Source organism: Oncorhynchus mykiss, chromosome 20 (genome assembly GCF_057628025.1).
Source record: "Oncorhynchus mykiss isolate SJ-2025 chromosome 20, ASM5762802v1, whole genome shotgun sequence".
In the NCBI taxonomy this organism is placed as follows: domain Eukaryota; kingdom Metazoa; phylum Chordata; class Actinopteri; order Salmoniformes; family Salmonidae; genus Oncorhynchus; species Oncorhynchus mykiss.
The window spans coordinates 50,812,105-50,835,841 of NC_143041.1; the positions used below are offsets into that span (position 1 = coordinate 50,812,105).

A 23,737-nucleotide genomic window follows, 5' to 3' on the forward strand; every position below is an offset into this window, starting at 1 on the left:
AATCCAGTCTAACCCTAACCCAGTCTAACCCTAACACACCAGTCTAACCCAGTCTAAACCTAACAACAGTCTAACCTTAACACCACAGTCTAACCCAGTCCAACCCTAACACCAGTCTAACCCAGTCTAACCCTAACACCACAGTCTAACCCAGTCTAACCCTAACTCCACAGTCTAACCTTAACACCAGTCTAACCCTAACGCCACAGTCTAACCCAGTCGAACCCTAACTAACCCTAACACCAGTCTAACCCTAAATCCACAGTCTAACCCCAATGCCACAGTATAACCAAGTCTAACCCTAACGCCCCAGTCTATCCCTAAAACCACAGTCTAACCCAGTCTAACCCTAATGCCTAGGTCTAACCCAGTCTAACCCTAACACCACAGTCTAACCCAGTCTAACCCTAACACCACAGTCTAACCCAGTCTAACCCTAATGCCCCAGTCTTACCCAGTCTAACCCTAATACCACAGTCTAACCCTAATGCCCCAGTCTAACCCAGTCTAACCATAACTCCACACTCTAACCCAGTCTAACCCTAACACCAGTGTTTAACCCAGTCTAACCCTAACTCCTCAGCCTAACCCTAACTCCACAGTCTAACCCAGTCTAACCCTAACACCAGAGTCTCACCCAAACTCCCCAGTCTAACCCTAACTCCATTCTAACCCTAACTCCACAGTCTAACCCAGTCTAACCATAACTCCAGAGTCTAACCCAGTCTAACCCTAACACCAGTGTTTGACCCAGTCTAACCCTAACTCCCCAGCCTAACCCTAACTCCACAGAATAACCTAAATGCCACAGTCTAACCCAATCTAACCCTAACACCACAGTCTAACCCTAATGCCCCAGTCTAACCCAGTCTAACCATAACTCCACACTCTAACCCAGTCTAACCCTAACACCAGTGTTTAACCCAGTCTAACCCTAACTCCTCAGCCTAACCCTAACTCCACAGTCTAACCCAGTCTAACCCTAACACCACAGTCTCACCCAGTCTAACCCTAACACCACAGTCTCACCCAAACTCCCCAGTCTAACCCTAACTCCAGTCTAACCCAGTCTAACCATAACTCCAGAGTCTAACCCAGTCTAACCCTAACTCCACAGTCTAACCCTAACAAACCCTAACTCCACAGTCTAACACAGTCTAACCCTAACACCACAGTCTAACCCAGTCTAAAGCTAACTCCACAGTCTAACCCTAACACCACAGTCTAACCCAGTCTAACCCTAACACCACAGTCTAACCCAGTCTAACCCTAAGTCCACAGTCTAACCTTAACACCAGTCTAACCCTAACGCCACAGTCTAACCCAGTCTAACCCTAACTAACCCTAACACCAGTCTAACCCTAAATCCACAGTCTAACCCCAATGCCACAGTATAACCAAGTCTAACCCTAACGCCCCAGTCTATCCCTAAAACCACAGTCTAACCCAGTCTAACCCTAACACCACAGTCTAACCCAGTCTAACCCTAATGCCCCAGTCTTACCCAGTCTAACCCTAACACCACAGTCTAACCCTAATGCCCCAGTCTAACCCAGTCTAACCATAACTCCACACTCTAACCCAGTCTAACCCTAACACCAGTGTTTAACCCAGTCTAACCCTAACTCCTCAGCCTAACCCTAACTCCACAGTCTAACCCAGTCTAACCCTAACACCACAGTCTCACCCAAACTCCCCAGTCTAACCCTAACTCCAGTCTAACCCAGTCTAACCATAACTCCAGAGTCTAACCCAGTCTAACCCTAACTCCACAGTCTAACCCAGTCTAACCATAACTCCACAGTCTAACCCAGTCTAACCCTAACACCAGTGTTTAACCCAGTCTAACCCTAACTCCCCAGCCTAACCCTAACTCCACAGTCTAACCTTAATGCCACAGTCTAACCCAATCTAACCCTAACACCACAGTCGAACCCTAACTCCACAGTCTAACCCTAACAAACCCTAACTCCACAGTCTAACATAGTCTAACCCTAACACCACAGTCTAACCCAGTCTAAAGCTAACTCCACAGTCTAACCCTAACACCACAGTCTAACCCAAACTCCACAGTCTAACCCAGTCTAACCCTAAAACCACAGTCTAACCCAGTCTAACCCTAACTCCACAGTCTAACCCAGTCTAACCCTAACACCACAGTCTAACCCAGTCTAACCCTAACTCCACAGTCTAACCCAGTCTAATCCTAACACCACAGTCTAACCCAGTCTAACCCTACCTCCACAGTCTAACCCGGTCTAACCAAGTCTAACCCAGTCTAACCCTAACACCACAGTCTAACCCAGTCTAACCCTAACGCCACAGTCTAACCCTAACTCCATTCTAATCCAGTCTAACCCTAAAACCACAGTCTAAGCCAGTCTAACACTAACAACACAGTATAACGCTAACTCCACAGTCTAACCCAGTGTAACCCTAACTCAACAGTCTAACCCAGTCTAACCCTAACACCACAGTCTAACACTGTTTAACCCTAACACCACAGTCTAACCCAGTCTAACCCTTACTCCACAGTCTAACCCTAACTCCACAGTCAAACCCAGTCTAACCCAGTTTAACCCTAACGCCCCAGTCTAACCCAGTCTAACCCTAACTCCACAGTCTAACCCAGTCTAACCCTAACTCCACAGTATAACCCAGTCTAACCCAGTCAAACCCAGTCTAACCCTAACTCCACAGTGTAACCCAGTCTAACCCTAACTCCACAGTCTAACCCAGTCTAACCCTGACACCAGTCTAACCCAGTCTAACCCTAAATCCACAGTCTAACCCTCACACCACAGTCTAACCCTAACGCCACAGTCTAACCCAGTCTAACCCTAACTCCACAGTCTAACCCAGTCTAACCCTAACAGAAGTCTAACTCTAGCGCCACAGTCTAAACCAGTCTAACCCTAACACCAGAGTCTAACCCAGTCTAACACTAACACCACAGTTTAACCCTAACTCCACAGTCTAAAACAGTCTAACCCTAACTCCACAGTCTAACCCAGTCTAACCCTAACACCACAGTCTAACCCAGTCTAACCCTAACTCCACAGTCTAACCTTAAAACCAGTCTAACCCTAACGCCACAGTCTAACCCAGTCTAACCCTAACTAACCCTAACACCAGTCTAACCCTAACAACAGTCTAACCCTAGCGCCACAGTCTAAAACAGTCTAACCCTAACACCACAGTCTAACCCTAACTCCACAGTCTAACCCAGTCTAACCCTAACAAACCCTAACTCCACAGTCTAACACAGTCTAACCCTAACACCACAGTCTAACCCAGTCTAAAGCTAACTACACAGTCTAAACCTAACACCACAGTCTAACTCAGTCTAACCCTAACTCCACAGTCTAACCCAGTCTAACCCTAAAACCACAGTCTAACCCAGTCTAACCCTAACACTACAGTCTAACCCAAACACCACAGTCTAACCCAGTCTAACCCTAACACCACAGTCTAACCCAGTCTAACCCTAACTCCACAGTCTAACCCAGTCTAATCCTAACACCACAGTCTAACCCAGTCTAACCCTAACTCCACAGTCTAACCCGGTCTAACCAAGTCTAACCCAGTCTAACCCTAACACCACAGTCTAACCCAGTCTAACCCTAACGCCACAGTCTAAGCCAGTCTAACACTAACAACACAGTATAACGCTAACTCCACAGTCTAAAACAGTGTAACCCCAACTCCACAGTCTAACCCAGTCTAACCCTAACACCAGTCTAACCCAGTCTAACCCTAACTCCACAGTCTAACCCAGTCTAACCCTAACTCCACAGTCTAACCCAAACACCACAGTCTAACACTGTTTAACCCTAACACCACAGTCTAACCCAGTCTAACCCAGTCTAACCCTAACCCAGTCTAACCCTTACTCCACAGTCTAACCCTAACTCCACAGTCAAACACAGTCTAACCCAGTCTAACCCTAACGCCCCAGTCTAACCCAGTCTAACCCTTACTCCACAGTCTAACCCTAACTCCACAGTCTAACCCAGTCTAACCCTAACTCTACAGTGTAACCCAGTCTAACCCTAACTCCACAGTCTAACCCAGTCTAACCCTGACACCAGTCTAACCCGGTCTAACCCTAAATCCACAGTCTAACCCAGTCTAACCCTGACACCAGTCTAACCCAGTCTAACCCTAAATCCACAGTCTAACCCTCACACCACAGTCTAACCCTAACGCCACAGTCTAACCCAGTCTAACCCTAACTCCACAGTCTAACCCAGTCTAACCCTAACAGAAGTCTAACTCTAGCGCCACAGTCTAAACCAGTCTAACCCTAACACCAGAGTCTAACCCAGTCTAACACTAACACCACAGTCTAACCCTAACTCCACAGTCAAACCCAGTCTAACCCAGTTTAACCCTAACGCCCCAGTCTAACCCAGTCTAACCCTAACTCCACAGTCTAACCCAGTCTAACCCTAACTCCACAGTATAACCCAGTCTAACCCAGTCAAACCCAGTCTAACCCTAACTCCACAGTGTAACCCAGTCTAACCCTAACTCCACAGTCTAACCCAGTCTAACCCTGACACCAGTCTAACCCAGTCTAACCCTAAATCCACAGTCTAACCCTCACACCACAGTCTAACCCTAACGCCACAGTCTAACCCAGTCTAACCCTAACTCCACAGTCTAACCCAGTCTAACCCTAACAGAAGTCTAACTCTAGCGCCACAGTCTAAACCAGTCTAACCCTAACACCAGAGTCTAACCCAGTCTAACACTAACACCACAGTTTAACCCTAACTCCACAGTCTAAAACAGTCTAACCCTAACTCCACAGTCTAACCCAGTCTAACCCTAACTCCACAGTCTAACCTTAAAACCAGTCTAACCCTAACGCCACAGTCTAACCCAGTCTAACCCTAACTAACCCTAACACCAGTCTAACCCTAACAACAGTCTAACCCTAGCGCCACAGTCTAAAACAGTCAAACCCTAACACCACAGTCTAACCCTAACTCCACAGTCTAACCCAGTCTAACCCTAACAAACCCTAACTCCACAGTCTAACACAGTCTAACCCTAACACCACAGTCTAACCCAGTCTAAAGCTAACTACACAGTCTAAACCTAACACCACAGTCTAACTCAGTCTAACCCTAACTCCACAGTCTAACCCAGTCTAACCCTAAAACCACAGTCTAACCCAGTCTAACCCTAACACTACAGTCTAACCCAAACACCACAGTCTAACCCAGTCTAACCCTAACACCACAGTCTAACCCAGTCTAACCCTAACTCCACAGTCTAACCCAGTCTAATCCTAACACCACAGTCTAACCCAGTCTAACCCTAACTCCACAGTCTAACCCGGTCTAACCAAGTCTAACCCAGTCTAACCCTAACACCACAGTCTAACCCAGTCTAACCCTAACGCCACAGTCTAAGCCAGTCTAACACTAACAACACAGTATAACGCTAACTCCACAGTCTAAAACAGTGTAACCCCAACTCCACAGTCTAACCCAGTCTAACCCTAACACCAGTCTAACCCAGTCTAACCCTAACTCCACAGTCTAACCCAGTCTAACCCTAACTCCACAGTCTAACCCAAACACCACAGTCTAACACTGTTTAACCCTAACACCACAGTCTAACCCAGTCTAACCCAGTCTAACCCTAACCCAGTCTAACCCTTACTCCACAGTCTAACCCTAACTCCACAGTCAAACACAGTCTAACCCAGTCTAACCCTAACGCCCCAGTCTAACCCAGTCTAACCCTTACTCCACAGTCTAACCCTAACTCCACAGTCTAACCCAGTCTAACCCTAACTCTACAGTCTAACCCAGTCTAACCCAGTCAAACCCAGTCTAACTCTAACTCTACAGTGTAACCCAGTCTAACCCTAACTCCACAGTCTAACCCAGTCTAACCCTGACACCAGTCTAACCCGGTCTAACCCTAAATCCACAGTCTAACCCAGTCTAACCCTGACACCAGTCTAACCCAGTCTAACCCTAAATCCACAGTCTAACCCTCACACCACAGTCTAACCCTAACGCCACAGTCTAACCCAGTCTAACCCTAACTCCACAGTCTAACCCAGTCTAACCCTAACAGAAGTCTAACTCTAGCGCCACAGTCTAAACCAGTCTAACCCTAACACCAGAGTCTAACCCAGTCTAACACTAACACCACAGTTTAACCCTAACTCCACAGTCTAAAACAGTCTAACCCTAACTCCACAGTCTAACCCAGTCTAACCCTAACACCACAGTCTAACCCAGTCTAACCCTAACTCCACAGTCTAACCTTAAAACCAGTCTAACCCTAACGCCACAGTCTAACCCAGTCTAACCCTAACTAACCCTAACACCAGTCTAACCCTAACAACAGTCTAACCCTAGCGCCACAGTCTAAAACAGTCTAACCCTAACACCACAGTCTAACCCTAACTCCACAGTCTAACCCAGTCTAACCCTAACAAACCCTAACTCCACAGTCTAACACAGTCTAACCCTAACACCACAGTCTAACCCAGTCTAAAGCTAACACCACAGTCTAAACCTAACACCACAGTCTAACTCAGTCTAACCCTAACTCCACAGTCTAACCCAGTCTAACCCTAAAACCACAGTCTAACCCAGTCTAACCCTAACACCACAGTCTAACCCAAACACCACAGTCTAACCCAGTCTAACCCTAACACCACAGTCTAACCCAGTCTAACCCTAACTCCACAGTCTAACCCAGTCTAATCCTAAAACCACAGTCTAACCAGGTCTAACCCTAACTCCACAGTCTAACCCGGTCTAACCAAGTCTAACCCAGTCTAACCCTAACACCACAGTCTAACCCAGTCTAACCCTAACGCCACAGTCTAAGCCAGTCTAACACTAACAACACAGTATAACGCTAACTCCACAGTCTAAAACAGTGTAACCCCAACTCCACAGTCTAACCCAGTCTAACCCTAACACCAGTCTAACCCAGTCTAACCCTAACTCCACAGTCTAACCCAGTCTAACCCTAACTCCACAGTCTAACCCAAACACCACAGTCTAACACTGTTTAACCCTAACACCACAGTCTAACCCAGTCTAACCCAGTCTAACCCTAACCCAGTCTAACCCTAACGCCCCAGTCTAACCCAGTCTAACCCTTACTCCACAGTCTAACCCTAACTCCACAGTCTAACCCAGTCTAACCCTAACTCCACAGTCTAACCCAGTCTAACCCAGTCAAACCCAGTCTAACTCTAACTCCACAGTGTAACCCAGTCTAACCCTAACTCCACAGTCTAACCCAGTCTAACCCTGACACCAGTCTAACCCAGTCTAACCCTAAATCCACAGTCTAACCCTCACACCACAGTCTAATGGAGTCTAACCCTAACCCAGTCTAACCCTAACACCACAGTCTAACCCAGTCTAAACCTAACAGAAGTCTAACTCTAGCTCCACAGTCTAAACCAGTCTAACCCTAACACCAGAGTCTAACCCAGTCTAACCCTAACACCACAGTCTAACCCTAACACCACAGTCTAACCCAGTCCAACCCTAACACCAGTCTAACCCAGTCTAACCCTAAAGCCACAGTCTAACCCAGTCTAACCCTAACTCCACAGTCTAACCTTAAAACCAGTCTAACCCTAACACCACAGTCTAACCCTAACTCCACAGTCTAAAACAGTCTAACCCTAACTCCACAGTCTAACCCAGTCTAACCCTAACAGAAGTCTAACTCTAGCGCCACAGTCTAAACCAGTCTAACCCTAACACCAGAGTCTAACCCAGTCTAACACTAACACCACAGTCTAACCCTAACTCCACAGTCTAAAACAGTCTAACCCTAACTCCACAGTCTAACCCAGTCTAACCCTAACACCACAGTCTAACCCAGTCTAATCCTAACTCCACAGTCTAACCTTAAAACCAGTCTAACCCTAACGCCACAGTCTAACCCAGTCTAACCCTAACTAACCCTAACACCAGTCTAACCCTGACAACAGTCGAACCCTAGCGCCACAGTCTAAAACAGTCTAACCCTAACTCCACAGTCTAACCCAGTCTAACCCTAACACCACAGTCTCACCCTAACTCCACAGTCTAACACTAACTCCACAGTCTAACCCTAACTCCACAGTCTAACCCAAACTCCAGAGTCTAACCCAGTCTAACCCTAACTCCACAGTCTAACCCAGTCTAACCATAACTCCACAGTCTAACCCAGTCTAACCCTAACTCCCCAGCCTAACCCTAACTCCACAGTCTAACCTTAATGCCACAGTCTAACCCAATCTAACCCTAACACCACAGTCTAACCCTAACTCCACAGTCTAACCCAGTCTAACCCTAACAAACCCTAACTCCACAGTCTAACCCAGTCTAAAGCTAACTCCACAGTCTAACCCTAACACCACAGTCTAACCCAGTCTAACCTAAAACCACAGTCTAACCCAGTCTAACCCTAACACCACAGTCTAACCCAAACACCACAGTCTAACCCAGTCTAACCCTAACTCCACAGTCTAACCCAGTCTAACCCTAACTCCACAGTCTAACCCAGTCTAACCCTAACACCAAAGTCTAACCCAGTCTAACCCTAACTCCACAGTCTAACCCAGTCTAATCCTAACACCACAGTCTAACCCAGTCTAACCCTAACTCCACAGTCTAACCCGGTCTAACCAAGTCTAACCCAGTCTAACCCTAACACCACAGTCTAACCCAGTCTAACCCTAACGCCACAGTCTAAGCCAGTCTAACACTAACAACACAGTATAACGCTAACTCCACAGTCTAAAACAGTGTAACCCCAACTCCACAGTCTAACCCAGTCTAACTCTAACACCAGTCTAACCCAGTCTAACCCTAACTCCACAGTCTAACCCAGTCTAACCCAAACACCACAGTCTAACACTGTTTAACCCTAACACCACAGTCTAACCCAGTCTAACCCAGTCTAACCCTAACCCAGTCTAACCCTTACTCCACAGTCTAACCCTAACTCCACAGTCAAACCCAGTCTAACCCAGTCTAACCCTAACGCCCCAGTCTAACCCAGTCTAACCCTTACTCCACAGTCTAACCCTAACTCCACAGTCTAACCCAAACTCCACAGTCTAACCCAGTCTAACCCAGTCAAACCCAGTCTAACTCTAACTCCACAATGTAACCCAGTCTAACCCTAACTCCACAGTCTAACCCAGTCTAACCCTGACACCAGTCTAACCCAGTCTAACCCTAAATCCACAGTCTAACCCTCACACCACAGTCTAACCCTAACGCCACAGTCTAACCCAGTCTAACCCTAACAGAAGTCTAACTCTAGCGCCACAGTCTAAACCAGTCTAACCCTAACACCAGAGTCTAACCCAGTCTAACCCTAACACCACAGTCTAACCCTAACACCACAGTCTAATGTAGTCTAACCCTAACCCAGTCTAACCCTAACACCACAGTCTAACCCAGTCTAACCCTAACAGAAGTCTAACTCTAGCGCCACAGTCTAAACCAGTCTAACCCTAACACCAGAGTCTAACCCAGTCTAACCCTAACACCACAGTCTAACCCTAACACCACAGTCTAACCCAGTCCAACCCTAACACCACAGTCTAACCCTAACACCACAGTCTAACCCAGTCTAACCCTAACACCAGAGTCTAACCCAGTGTAACCCTAACACCACAGTCTAACCCTAACGCCACAGTCTAACCCAGTCTAACACTAACTCCACAGTCTAACCCAGTCTAACCCTAACTCCACAGTCTAACCCAGTCTAACCCTAACTCCACAGTATAACCCTAACTCCACAGTCTAACCCAGTCTAACCAAGTCTAACCCAGTCTAACCCAGTCTAACCCTAACTCCACAGTCTAACCCTAACTCCACAGTCTAACCAAGTCTAACCCTTACTCCACAGTCTAACCCAGTCTAACCCTAACTCCATAGTCTAATACAGTCTAACCATAACTCCACAGTCTAACCCAGTCTAACCCTAACTCCACAGTCTTTTTAATTTTTTAAATTTTAACTAGGCAAGTCAGTTAAGAACAAATTCTTATTTTCAATGACGGCCTAGGAACGAACAGTGGGCAGAACGACAGATTTATTATTGTATTTATTTATACCTTGTCAGCTCGGGGGTTTGAACTTGCAACCTTCCGGTTACTAGTCCAACGCTCTAACCACTAGGCTACCCTGCCGCCCCAAGTCTAAGCCAGTCTAACACTAACACCACAGTCTAACCCTAACTACACAGTCTAAAACAGTCTAACCCTAACTCCACAGTCTAACCCAGTCTAACCCTAACTCCACAGTCTAACCCTAACACCACAGTCTAACACTGTCTAACCCTAACACCACAGTCTAACCCAGTCTAACCCAGTCTAACCCTAACGCCCCAGTCTAACCCAGTTTAACCCTTACTCCACAGTCTAACCCTAACTCCACAGTCTAACCCAGTCTAACCCTTACTCCACAGTCTAATCCTAACTCCACAGTCTAACCCTAACTCCACAGTCAAACCCAGTCTAACCCAGTCTAACCCTAACGCCCCAGTCTAACCCAGTCTAACCATTACTCCACAGTCTAACCCTAACTCCACAGTCTAACCCAGTTTAACCCTAACTCCACAGTCTAACCCAGTCAAACCCAGTCTAACCCTAACTCCACAGTGTAACCCAGTCTAACCCAGTCAAACCCAGTCTAACCCTGACACCAGTCTAACCCAGTCTAACCCTAAATCCACAGTCTAACCCTAACACCACAGTCTAACCCTAACGCCACAGTCTAACCCAGTCTAACCCTAACACCACAGTCTAATCCAGTCTAACCCTAACCCAGTCTAACCCCCTGATTCAATGTTTTTTCCCCTCATCGGTCAACACACAATACCCCATAATGAGAAAGCAAAAACAGGTTTTTAGAGATTTGTAAAACATTTATAAAAATAAAAACTGAAATATTACATTTACATAAGTATTCAGACCTTTTACTCAGTACTTTGTTGAAGCAACTTTGGCAGCGATTACAACCTTGAGTCTTCTTGGGTATGACGCTACAAGCTTGGCACACCTGTATTTGGGAAGTTTCTCCTATTCTTCTCTGCAGATCCTCTCAAGCTGTGTCTGGTTGGATGGGGAGCGTCACTGCACAACTATTTTCAGGTCTCTCCAGATATGTTCGATCGGATTCAAGTCTGTTCTCTGGCTGGGACACTCAAGGACATTCAGAGACTTATCCTGAAGCCAATCCTGCGTTATCTTGGCGTGAATCTTTGCCCCAGTCTGAGGTACTGAGAGCTCTGGAGCAGGTTTTCATCAAGGATCTCTTCGTACTTTGCTCCATTAATCTTTCCCTCGATCCTGACTAGTCTCCCAGTCCCTGCCTCTGAAAAAAAATCCCCACAGCAAGATGCTGCCACCACCATGCTTCACTGTAGGGATGGTCCCAGGTTTCCTCCAGACGTGAGGCTTGGCATTCAGGCCAAAGAGTTCATTCTTGGTTTCATCAGACCAGAGAATCTTGTTTCTCATGGTCTGAGAGTCCTTTAGGTGCCTTTTTTCAAACTCCAAGCAGGCTGTCATGTGCCTTTTATTGAGGAGTGGCTTCCGTCTGGCCACTACCATAAAGGCCTGATTGGTGGAGTGCTGCAGAGATGGTTGTCCTTCTGGAAAGTTCTCCCATCTCCACAGAGGAACTCTGGAGCTCTGTCAGTGACCATCAGGTACTTGGTCACCACTCAATTTTGAGTCTTACATCAAAAGGTCTGAATACTTATGTAAATGTATATGTTTTCATGTTTCATAAATTTGCAAAAATGTCTAAATTTCACTTGTCATTATGGGGTGTTGTGTGTAGATTGAAGAGTAAACCTTTTTTAAATCCATTTTCGAATAAGGCTGTAAGGTAACAAAATGAGGAAAAAGTCAAGGGGTCTGAATAGTTTCCTGATGCATTGTAAATGGTTGAACTGAAATCCTGCCTCTCATCTCAACATTTGTTTATTGTTATAATGACATGGTTATGAAACCCACGAGACATAACAACTAGGCTACTAGGTTATTCAATTGAATCATTTTCAATGGTTGGTGCGCCCAAAACAACCTGTTATAACCCGGTAGCAACTGATAACGTTGTTACAGACCCGGGCATCATCTAGTGTAATAACCTAACCCCAACACCCCACACACACCATTATAAACAGAGACTATAAGCACTAAATATATAGCCTTAATTATAGGGCTCATTGTAGGGCTTATTCAACCAGATCTAACGGTGGAACTAAGGCGCTACTGCGTTATTTATCACCATGGCAATAAGGGCTGTTCTCCTGCTGTTCTCCCCCTTCCTTAGCCTACAATGGTTTTAGATTACTTTAAAGCCAATACGCTATAAATCCACTAGTTTCATAATTAACATTTCCAAATGAACTTACAATATTTGAATATATCATAATGCATGTAGGAGCCCTGAAAACAACTGTTATGAACGTGATTTGTTTCACCCACCTGAAATGATGCCAGTGATGATTCCAATATAGAAAATTGCGGACTTGACTCCACCCAACAAAGGGACCTGTCAAATATCACACCGATGGGGATGAACGATCTTGAAAGGTAAACCGCGGAACGTTCCAGACCGGATTGAATGACGACAGACCACGAAGCACGATATGTATTATTGTTGACGGTGAGCTACAGGCTATTGTCTCATCAGCCGCTTGCTGTGGCTGTGCCGTGTCTCTCACCAAAATGTCCCTTGTGTTTCTGCATATTCCGTTTGAGGAAGGAGCTCCAACAGAAGGCAGCTTGATCCGGAGGTGAGAGAATCACGCAATCAGCTGAGGGAGACCTCGCTATGACGAGGAAATATGGGTCAGACCCGTCTGTCGCCAGCTGCTGAAGCGAGGACCAAACACTTGCCTTGGGGAAAGAATCAGAGGCGTCATGCCAATAGGGGGCACAGGGGCAAGTGCCCCCAGATTTGTCCCTTAAAATGTTTAATAATTCACAAAATAATTGGTACATTATTTTGTTGTTATTTCTCTGTAATACTACTAGCCACCTAGCAATTTTATAAAGTTGGCTTTAGCTAGTCCAGTCAGGGTCCCAATCTCCCAAACTCATAACGAGCTACCAAGAAGCCACCAAGTAGCTAGCTTGTCTACGTTTCTTAGCTGGCAAGCAATTATTCAATTTACTAAATAATACCCATATTCCTTTCAGTCTTTTACTCAGATTTTAGCAGAGATGCAGAGAAGCATATGTAGTTTCTTTAAAAAATAACCACCAGTCAGGAGGGAACAGACAGCTTGAGAGGTATGCTTATACAGTACCAGTCAAAAGTTTGGACACACCTACTCATTCAAGGGTTTTTCTTTATTTTCACTATTTTCTACATTGTAGAATAATAGTGAAGACATTAAAACTATGAAATAAGACATATGGAATAATGTAGTAACCAAAAAAGTGTTAAACAAATCCAAATATATTTTTTATTATGCTTTAAAGTAGCCACCCTTTGCCTTGATGACAGCTTTGCACGCTCTGGAAATTCTCTCAACCAACTTCACCTGGACCGGTTTTCCAACAGTCTTGAAGGAGTTCCCACATACAGTTGAAGTCAGAAGTTTACATACACCTTAGCCAACTACATTTAAACTCAGTTTTTCACAATTCCTGACATTTAATCCTCGTAAAACAATCCTGTCTTAGGTCAGTTAGGATCAACACTTTATTTTAAGAATGTGAAATGTCAGAATTATAGTAGAGAGAATTATTTATTTCAGCTTTTATTTCTTTCATCACATTCCCAGTGGGTCAGAAGTTTACATACACTCAATTAGTATTTGGTAGCATCGCCTTTAAATTGCTTAACTTGGGACAAACGTTTTGGGTAACCTTCCACAAGCTTCCCATGTTAAGTTGGGTGAATTTTGGCCTGTGTCTGTAACTGTGTCTGGTTTGTAGGCCACCTTGCTCGCACATGCTTTTTCAGTTTCACAAATTTTCTATGGGATTGAGGTCAGGGCTTTGTGATGGCCACTCCAATACCTTGACTTTCTTGTCCTTAAGCCATTCTGCCACAACTTTGGAAGTATGCTTGGAGTCATTGTCCATTTGGAAGACCCATTTGTGACCAAGCAAAACTTCCTGACTGATGTCTTGAGATGTTGCTTCAATATGTCCACATAATTTTCCTCCCTCATGATGCCGTCTATTTTGTGAAGTGCACCAGTCCCTCCTGCAGCAAAGCACCCCCACAACATGATGCTGCCAACCCCGTGCTTCACGGTTGGGATGGTGTTCTTCGGCTTGCAAGCATCCCCCTTCTTCCTCCAAACATAACCATGGTCATTATGGCCAAACAGTTCTATTTTTGTTTCATCAGACCAGAGGACATCTCTCGAAAAAGTACAATCTTTGTCCCCATGTGCAGTTGCAAACCGTCGTCTGGCTTTTTTATGGTGGTTTTGGAGTAGTGGCTTCTTCATTGCTGAGCGGCCTTTCAGGTTATGTAGATATAGGACTCGTTTTACTGTGGATTTAGATACTTTTGTACCTGTTTCCTCCAGCATCTTCACAAGGTCCTTTGCTGTTGTTCTGGGATTGATTTGCACTTTTCTCACCAAAGTACGTTCATCTCTAGGAGACAGAATGCATCTCCTTCCTGAGCAGTATGATGGCTGCGTGGTCCCATGGTGTTTATACTTGCGTACTATTATTTGTATAGATGAACGTGGTACCTAAAAGGCGTTTGGAAATTGCTAGAATTTTTTTCTGAGGTCTTGGCCGATTTCTTTTGATTTTCCCATGATGTCAAGCAAAGAGGCACTGAGTTCGAAGGTAGGCCTTGAAATACATCCACAGGTACACCTCCAATTGACTCAAATTATGTCAATTAGCCTATCAGAAGCTTCTAAAGCCATGACATCATTTTCTGGACTTTTCCAAGCCATTTAAAGGCACAGTCAACTTAGTGTATGTAAACTTCTGACCCACTGGAATTGTGATACAGTGAATTATAAGTGAAATAATCTGTCTGTAAACAATTGTTGGAAAAATTACCTGTGTCATGCACAAAGTAGATGTCCTAACCGACTTGCCAAAACTATAGTTTGTTAACAAGAAATTTGTGGAGTGGTTGAAAAACAAGTTTTAATGACTTCAACCTAAGTGTATGTAAACTTCTGACTGCAACTGTATGCTGAGCACTTGTTGGCTGCTTTTCCTTCACTCTGTAGTCGAACCCTTCCCAAACCATCTCAATTGGGTTGAGGTCGGGTGATTGTGGAGGCCTGTGCCTCCTACCCTCCTTCTTGGTTAAATAGCCCTTAGAGATTTACTGAAAGGCGCAAAGAAAACAGGAGCTGCCTCCACTATTCTAGGACCTTTTCAACATCATCAAATCACCTCTGCTTAGTCTAATACAGTGACAATTAAAATATACCGAAAACAATTTAGTCCAATCAACGTAAGCTAAATATGATGTGGCTGTCCACGGTCCTGATTTCTGTGTGTGTGTGTGTGTGTGTGGATAACAACACAACGAGATGCAACAATTCAAGTCTTTCTGTCAATGACGTATAATTTGATTTGATAGGAGTGACGCCAAATCCAAGCTGGCTTCCCTTGACTCTTTCTTTACGTGCGGCAGGAACATTCACAGTTGAGCTCAATGCTGATTGGCTTCCCTTAACTCTTTCTTTACGTGCGGCAGGAACATTCACAGTTGAGCTCAATGCTGATTGGCTTCCCTTAACTCTTTCTTTACGTGCGGCAGGAACATTCACAGTTGAGCTCAATGCTGATTGGCTTCCCTTAACTCTTTCTTTACGTGCGGCAGGAACATTCACAGTTGAGCTCAATGCTGATTGGCGTCCCTTGCCTTCAATGCTACAGGCGGCAACAATATCATACTCTTTATGACCAGACTGCATCAGATAGATGGGCTCTATGTAGAGAGACAGAGGGGCGCTGTTTTGCTCGCCTGAATGCTTTCTTCTGTGAGATACATTCAGCCTCTTGGGAACTGAAGGTACATTATGAAACGCAGAGAGACCAAAGATTAATTATTTTAAGTATTTTTTTTTCCTTCGTCAATGTTTTGGGGAAGGCTGGCTTACCTTGGCATCCATGAATACACGTCACCGAATGAAGGTCACAATGAAATGATAAGAAACATATTTTCCTTTCTATTTTCTCTGAGTCAGAACTCACAGACAGACAGAAAAAATAAACATGGATGCGTTAAACTATGAGATGGAACATGGTAACCATGTTCATAAGAGAAGAGATCATGACAGCAGACTGTATCTTGATAGAGTCCCACCTTGTCTTTCATGATGTTTGTATGAGCTCAACTACTGTGTCGCAGACATTTGAGCTCTACTGTCTCTACCGTGTCCTGGTGCAGAATCACCTCTGACCTTTCACCTCTGACTTCTCAGGAGTTTAAACTGAACATGATTGACTAGCTTGAACGCTAATAATAATAAAAAATGTGTTGACTTTCCTTTTCTCTGATGGCCACTAACAACATAATTTGTGCCGGACTTTAAGATGGAATGTAAGGTGTTGGAGTGTCTATGGAGTGGGTATACAGGGCCTTTAGAAAGTATTCATACCACTTGACTTACAGCCTGAATTCTAAATGGATTCAATTCATTTGTTTTCACCCATCTACACACAATACCCCATAATGACAAAGTGAAAACATGTTTTCATAGAAATATCTCATTTACATAAGTATTCACAACCCAGAGTCAATACTTTGTAGAAGCACCTTTGGCAGCGATTACAGCTGCGAGTCTTTCTGGGTAAGTCTCTATGAGTGATTACAGCTGCGAGTCTTTCTGGGTAAGACTCTAAGAGTGATTACAGCTGTGAGTCTGTCTGGGTAAGTCTCTAAGAGTGATTACAGCTGCGAGTCTCTAAGAGTTTTCCTGAATTGTGCAACATTTGCCGATTGTTCTTTTCAAAAGTCTTCAAACTGTATCAAATTGGTTGTTGATCTTTGCTAGAGAACCATTTTCAGGTCTCGCCATAGATTTGCAAGTAGATTTAAGTCAAAACTGTAACTCGGCCACTCAGGAACATTCACTGTCTTCTTGGTAAGCAACTCCAGTGTATATTTGGCCTTGGGTTTTAGGTTATTGTCCTGCTGAAAGGTGAATTAATCTACCTAAATATGGTTCTCAATCAGGGACAACGATTGACAGCTGCCTCTGATTGAGAACCATACCAGGCCAAACACAGAAATAGAAAGGCGCAGCGTAAGTAGAGTTCCACATAATTATAATAAACCGAAACTCACTGAACAAAAACAATAAACAACCAAACGAAATGTGAAGCTACTGTTGTGCACTAATGCAACTAAATGTAGACAAGATCCCACACCAGAAAGTGGGAAAAAGGGCTGCCTAAATATGATCCTCAATCAGAGACAACAATAAACAGCTGTCTCTGATTGGGAACCATATTAGGCCAACATAGAAATACACAACATAGAATGCCCACCCCAAATCACATAAAACGGCTCACTAAGGTCAGGGCGTGACAGTACCCCCCCCCAAAGGTGCGGACTCCCGGCCGCAAACCTGAACCTATAGGGGAGGGTCCGGGTGGGCATCTACCCTCGGTGGTGGCTCCGGTTCGGGATGTAGTCCCCGCTCCCTTCACTGATCCCTCCGCTTCTGTGGAACCGGACCGTGGATCATCGCCGGAGGCTCAGAACTGGGAACCACCGCTGGAGGCTCTGGACTGCGGCTCGTCCCTGGAGGCCCCGGACTGCGGACCGTCGCTGGAGACCCCGGACTGGGGCGCGTCGCTGGAGATCCCGGACTGGGGACCGTTGCTGGAAGTTCCGGACTAGGGAACGTCGCTGGAGGTTCCGGACTTTTGACCGTCTTTGGAGGTTCTGGACTGTGGACCATCTTTGGAGGTTCCGGACTGTGAAACGTCGTTGGAAGCTCTGGACTGGGAACTGTCGCCGGAAGCTCTGGACTGGGAACTGTCGCCGTTTCGCTTTCGCTACCTCTGTCTCCTCCTGAGGACGGTGATACTCCCCGGCCTGCATCCAGGGTCCTTTTCCATCCAGGATCTCCTCCCAAAAATGCTTGGTCCATTTTTGGTGGGACCTTCTGTCACGATCGTCGTAATGATCTGACCAAGGCACAGCGTGAGTAGAGTTCCACATAATTTTAATAAACCGAAACTCACTGAACAAAAACAACAAACAACCAAACAAAACGTGAAGCTACTGATGTGCACTAAGGCAATAAATGTAGACAAGATCCCACACCAGAAAGTGGGAAAAAGGGCTGCCTAAATATGATCCCCAATCAGAGACAATGATAAACAGCTGTCTCTGATTGGGAACCATATCAGGCCAACATAGAAATACACAACATAGAATGCCCATTCCAAATCACACCCCGACCTAACCAAATAGAGAAATAAAACGTCTCTCTAAGGTCAGGGCGTGACACCAGTGTGTGGTGGAAAACAGACTGAACCAGGTTTTCCTCTAGGATTTTGGCTGTGCTTGGCTCCATTCAATTTCTTTATCTTGAGAAACTTCCCATTCCATAACGATTACAAGCATACCCATAACATGATGCAGCCACCAATGTGCTTGAAAATATGGAGAGTAGTACCTAGTGATGTGTTGTATTGGATTTGCCCCAAACATACTGTCTCATATTCAGGACCAAAAGTTAATTGCTTTGCCACATTCAGGGGTGTGAATTAGATATTTCTGTATTTAGTTTTCAATAAATTTGCCAACATTTAAAAAAAAACATGTTTTCACTTTGAATTTAGGCTGTAACAAAATGTGGAATAAGTGAAGGGGTATGAATGCTTTCTGAAGGCATTGTAACCAGGTAGAAAAACTAACTGAAGAGTTTTGATTCTTAGGGAAAGTGGCTCTGATCTTGAATGACATAACATCATGCTGTTTCAGCAAGTAAGAAACAGCCCATGACTGTAAGAAACAGCTCATGACTGTAAGAAACAGCTCATCACTGTAAGAAACAGTTCATGACTGTAAGAAACAGCTCATCACTGTAAGAAACAGTTCATGACTGTAAGAAACAGCTCATGACTGTAAGAAACAGCTCATCACTGTAAGAAACAGCTAATCACTGTAAGAAACAGTTCATGACTGAACGAAACAGCTCATGGCTGTAAGAAACAGCTCATGGCTGTAGGAAACAGCTCATGGCTGTAGGAAACAGCTCAAGACTGTAAGAAACAGCTCATGACTGTAAGAAACAGCTCATCACTGTAAGAAACAGCTCATGACTGAAAGAAACAGTTAATAACTGAAAGAAACAGATCATGGCTGTAGGAAACAGATAATGGCTGTAGGAAACAGCTCATGGCTGTAGGAAACAGCTCAAGACTGTAAGAAACAGCTCATGACTGTAAGAAACAGCTCATCACTGTAAGAAACAGCTCATCACTGTAAGAAACAGCTCATGACTGTAAGAAACAGTTAATGACTGAAAGAAACAGATCATGGCTGTAGGAAACAGATAATGGCTGTAGGAAACAGCTCATGGCTGTAGGAAACAGCTCATGACTGTAAGAAACAGCTAATCACTGTAAGAAACAGCTCATCACTGTAAGAAACAGCTCATGACTGTACGAAACAGCTCATGACTGTAAGAAACAGCTCATGGCTGTAGGAAACAGCTCTGTAGTGATCACAATATAGTAGCCATATCTAGGAAAACCAAAGTTCCAAAGGCTGGGCCTAATATAGTGTATAAGAGGTCATACAATAAGTTTCGTAGTGATTCATATGTTGATGACGTAAAGAATATTTGTTGGTCTGTGGTGTGTAATGAGGAGCAACCAGACGCTGCACTTCACACATTTATGAAATTACTTATCCCAGTTACTAATAAGCACGCATCCACACACACTTAGTCTGTTGTGAAATATGTTATGAATGTATTACAATATTCTTTAAATTGTATAACTGCCTAAATTCTGCTGGACCCCAGGAAGAGGAGCTGTTGCCTTGGCAGGAACTAATGGAGATCCATAATAAACCCCAGGAAGAGTAGCTGTTGCCTTGGCAGGAACTAATGGAGATCCATAATAAACCCCAGGAAGAATAGCTGCTGCCTTGGCAGAAACTAATGGAGATCCATAATAAACCCCAGGAAGAGGAGCTGTTGCCTTGGCAGGAACTAATGGAGATCCATAATAAACCCCAGGAAGAGTAGCTGTTGCCTTGGCAGGAACTAATGGAGATCCATAATAAACCCCAGGAAGAGTAGCTGTTGCCTTGGCAGGAACTAATGGGGATCCATAATAAACCCCAGGAAGAGGAGCTGTTGCCTTGGCAGGAACTAATGGGGATCCATAATAAACCCCAGGAAGAGTAGTTTTTGCCTTGGCAGGAACTAATGGAGATCCATAATAAACCCCAGGAAGAGTAGCTGCTGCCTTGGCAGGAACTAATGGGGATCCATAATAAACCCCAGGAAGAGTAGCTGTTGCCTTGGCAGGAACTAATGGAGATCCATAATAAACCCCAGGAAGAGTAGCTGTTGCCTTGGCAACTTCAGCTTCACATGGGCCATGTCTGACACCATGGGGAAGGTGAAAACCTGACCAACACAGAGGCAGAGAAATTGTGATTAGTGTAAGATTCTGGGATATGTTTATTAAATCTCTTTGTGCAAATCTGTTTATTCTCTTTTTCCAAACTCCTTGTCAGTTGTTACTCAACAAATTGAACACTTTACCTGGCAGGTCTGCAGACAGAAGCACACGGGTAGTTCGTCAGTTAGGATTTAAAATGGACAGTGCATTCGGAAAGCATTCAGACCCTTTGACTATCTCCACATTTGGTTACATTTCAGCCTTATTCTAATAATAATAAATTATTCTAATGTAATAAATATTTTTTCCCCCCCATCAATCTACACACAATACCCCATAATGACAAAGAGAAAACTGTTTTTTATAAATACCTTATTTACATAAGTATCCACACCCTTTGCTATAAATTAAGCTCAGGTCCCCAAGATCACAGTGGCCTCCCTCATTCTAAAATTAAAGAAGTTTGGAACCACCAAGACTAGTCCGAGAGCTGCCCGCCCAGCCAAACTAAGCAATTGCGGGAGAAGGGCCTTGGTCAGGGACGTGACGAAGAACCCGAAAGTCACTCTAACAGAGCTCTAGAGTTCCTCTGTGGAGATGGTTGTCCTTCTGGAAGGTTATCCTAGCTCTGCAGCACTCCACCAATCAGGCCTTTATGGTAGAGTGGCCAGTAAAAAGCACATGACAGTCCACTTGGAGTTTCTCTTGGAGTTTCTCTTGGAGTTTGCCAAAAGGCACCTAAAGACTCTCAGATCATGAGAAACAAGATTCTCTGGGCTGATGAAACCAAGATTGAATTATTTGGCCTGAATGCCAAGCGTCACATCTGGAAAGAACCTGGCACCATCCCTACGGTGAAGCATAGTGGTGGCTGTGGGGATGTTTTTCAGCGGCAGGGACTGGGAGACTAGTCAGGATCAAAGGAAAGATAAACGGAGCAAAGTACACAGAGACCCTTAATGAAAATCTGCTCCATAGCACTCAGGTCCTCAGACTGTGGCGAAGGTTCACCTTCCAACAGAACAACGATCCTAAGCACACAGCCAAGACAACGCGAGTGTGGCTTTGGGACAAGTCAGAGCCCGGAAATGAACCCAATCAAACATCTCAGAAGTGACCTGAAAATAGCTGTGCAGCAACATTCCCTATCCAACCTGACAGAGCTTGAGAGTATCTGCAGAAAAGAATGTGAGAAACTCCACAAATACAGGTGTGCCAGGCTTGTAGCGTCATACCCAAGAAGACTCGAGGCTGTAATCACTGCCAAAGGTGCTTCAAGAAAGTACTGAGGAAGGGATTTGAATCATTAGTCATGTGAAAAAGTCAATTTGGACAGGATTGAAATCTGGGCTCTGACTCGGCCATTCCATAACCCTACATTTGGACAGGATTGAGATCTGGGCTCTGACTCGGCCATTCCAGAACCCTACATTTGGACAGGATTGAGATCTGGGCTCTGACTCGGCCATTCCAGAACCCTACATTTGGACAGGATTGAGATCTGGGCTCTGACTCGGCCATTCCATAACCCTACATTTGGACAGGATTGAGATCTGGGCTCTGACTCGGCCATTCCATAACCTTCCATTTCTTATTTTGAGCCATTATGTTGTAGCTTTGCTTGTTTGTTTTGGATCATTGTCCTGTTGCAAGATCCATGTTTGATTCGGCCTTTTGACAGATGGCCTAACATTCTCCTCAAGAATTCTCTGGTACAATATTGAATTCATGGTTGACAATGATGGCAAGTTGGCCAGGCCCTGAGGCAGCAAAGCAGTCCCAAACCATAATGCCACCGCCTCCATACTTTACGGTTGGTATGAGTGTTTTGTTTTCGCTGAAGATGGCGTCTGGCATTGCAGCCAAACAACTCCACCATTTTGACTAATTTGTCCAGAGCATATTGTTCCAGTAGTTTGGTCTTTGCCCAGGTGTTGTCTGGCAAATGCCAGTCTTGTCTTAATATTATTTTTTGAGAGCAGAGGCTTCTTCGTTCCTGACCTCCCATGTAGGCCAAGTTTGTGCAGTGTCTTTCCGACAGTTGACTCATGCACTTCCATATTGATTGTGGCAAGAGGCCTCTAGATTTCTTGATGTTTCCCTCTTAGAGACTTCTCTGAGCCTCTTTCGGTCAGCTTTTGGGCTAAATTTGGTGGGACGACCTGTCCGAGGTAGATTGCCAGTGGTCTGGAATTTTCTCCATTTTGTAGATGATCCGTCGGACAGTGGAACGATATACTTGGAACTACTGGATTTGTAAACCCCTCCCAGACTCAATAATGTTTCTTCTGAGGGCCTTGGAGGTATTTTGATCTTTGCGTGATGTGTTACCACACAGTCATATGGTTAAGACCAAACCAGACCACGCTTCTAATCTTTATGGAAGGTAGGACCCTCCCAAGGTACTCTAATGATTTACTAATCATTTGCATCTGTTTTGGTGCACCTGATCCTAATTGTAGGTGATGGTAAAAGTAGAGGTGTAAAAAAAAATGTATTCAGCATATTGCCTTTTTGTTTATTTAATTTCATAACAGTTTCAAAGTACATTTTTTGGTGGTTGGAATTTAGCTCAAATATCCATGTGTCCAAATATGTTATTATATTAAAAAGGGTGTTTCCAAAGGGAGTACTTACCTTTTCATGACTGTATGTAAATGTGATTGTGGCCTATTTTTAATACATTTGCTAAATTCTAAACCTGTTTTAGCTTTGTCATTATGGGGTATTGTGTGCAGATTACCCGTGTCCAAGAGGTTTAGGCACTACCCGTGTCCAAGAGGTTTAGGCCCTACCCGTGTCCAAGAGGTTTAGGCCCTACCCATGTCCAACAGGTTTAGGCCCTACCCGTGTCCAAGAGGTTTAGGCCCTACCCGTGTCCAAGAGGTTTAGGCCCTACCCATGTCCAAGAGGTTTAAGCCCTACACATGTCCAAGAGGTTTAGGTCCTACCCGTGTCCAAGAGGTTTAAGCCCTACCCGTGTCCAAGAGGTTTAGGCCCTACCCGTGTCCAAGAGGTTTAGGCCCTACCCGTGTCCAAGAGGTTTAGGCCCTACCCGTGTCCAAGAGGTATAGGCCCAACCCATGTCCAAGAGGTTTAGTCCCTACCCGTGTCCAAGAGGTTTAGGCCCTT

General features: G+C 44.8%; 1 protein-coding gene and 1 pseudogene across 3 annotated transcripts in view; both read right to left on the reverse strand.

Annotated features, from left to right (window-relative positions):
* Window positions 1-12,834, reverse strand: part of LOC118942079 (guanine nucleotide-binding protein G(I)/G(S)/G(O) subunit gamma-4-like) — a 29,478-nt gene extending 16,644 nt beyond the window's left edge. For both annotated transcript variants that reach the window (XM_036956446.2, XM_036956445.2), the window contains exon 1: window positions 12,494-12,834. The gene's annotated coding sequence lies outside the window, so the exon portion shown is untranslated. The remainder of the gene's footprint in view (window positions 1-12,493) is intronic.
* Window positions 12,835-17,661: 4,827 nt separating this feature from the next.
* The window catches only part of LOC110499608 (egl nine homolog 1-like), a 153,610-nt pseudogene continuing 147,534 nt past the window's right edge, over window positions 17,662-23,737 (reverse strand). The window contains exons 2-4 of the transcript XR_016489265.1: window positions 20,749-20,757; window positions 20,555-20,610; window positions 17,662-17,773 (exon numbers count right to left, since the gene is read on the reverse strand). The product of XR_016489265.1 is annotated as an egl nine homolog 1-like (transcript). The remainder of the gene's footprint in view (window positions 17,774-20,554; window positions 20,611-20,748; window positions 20,758-23,737) is intronic.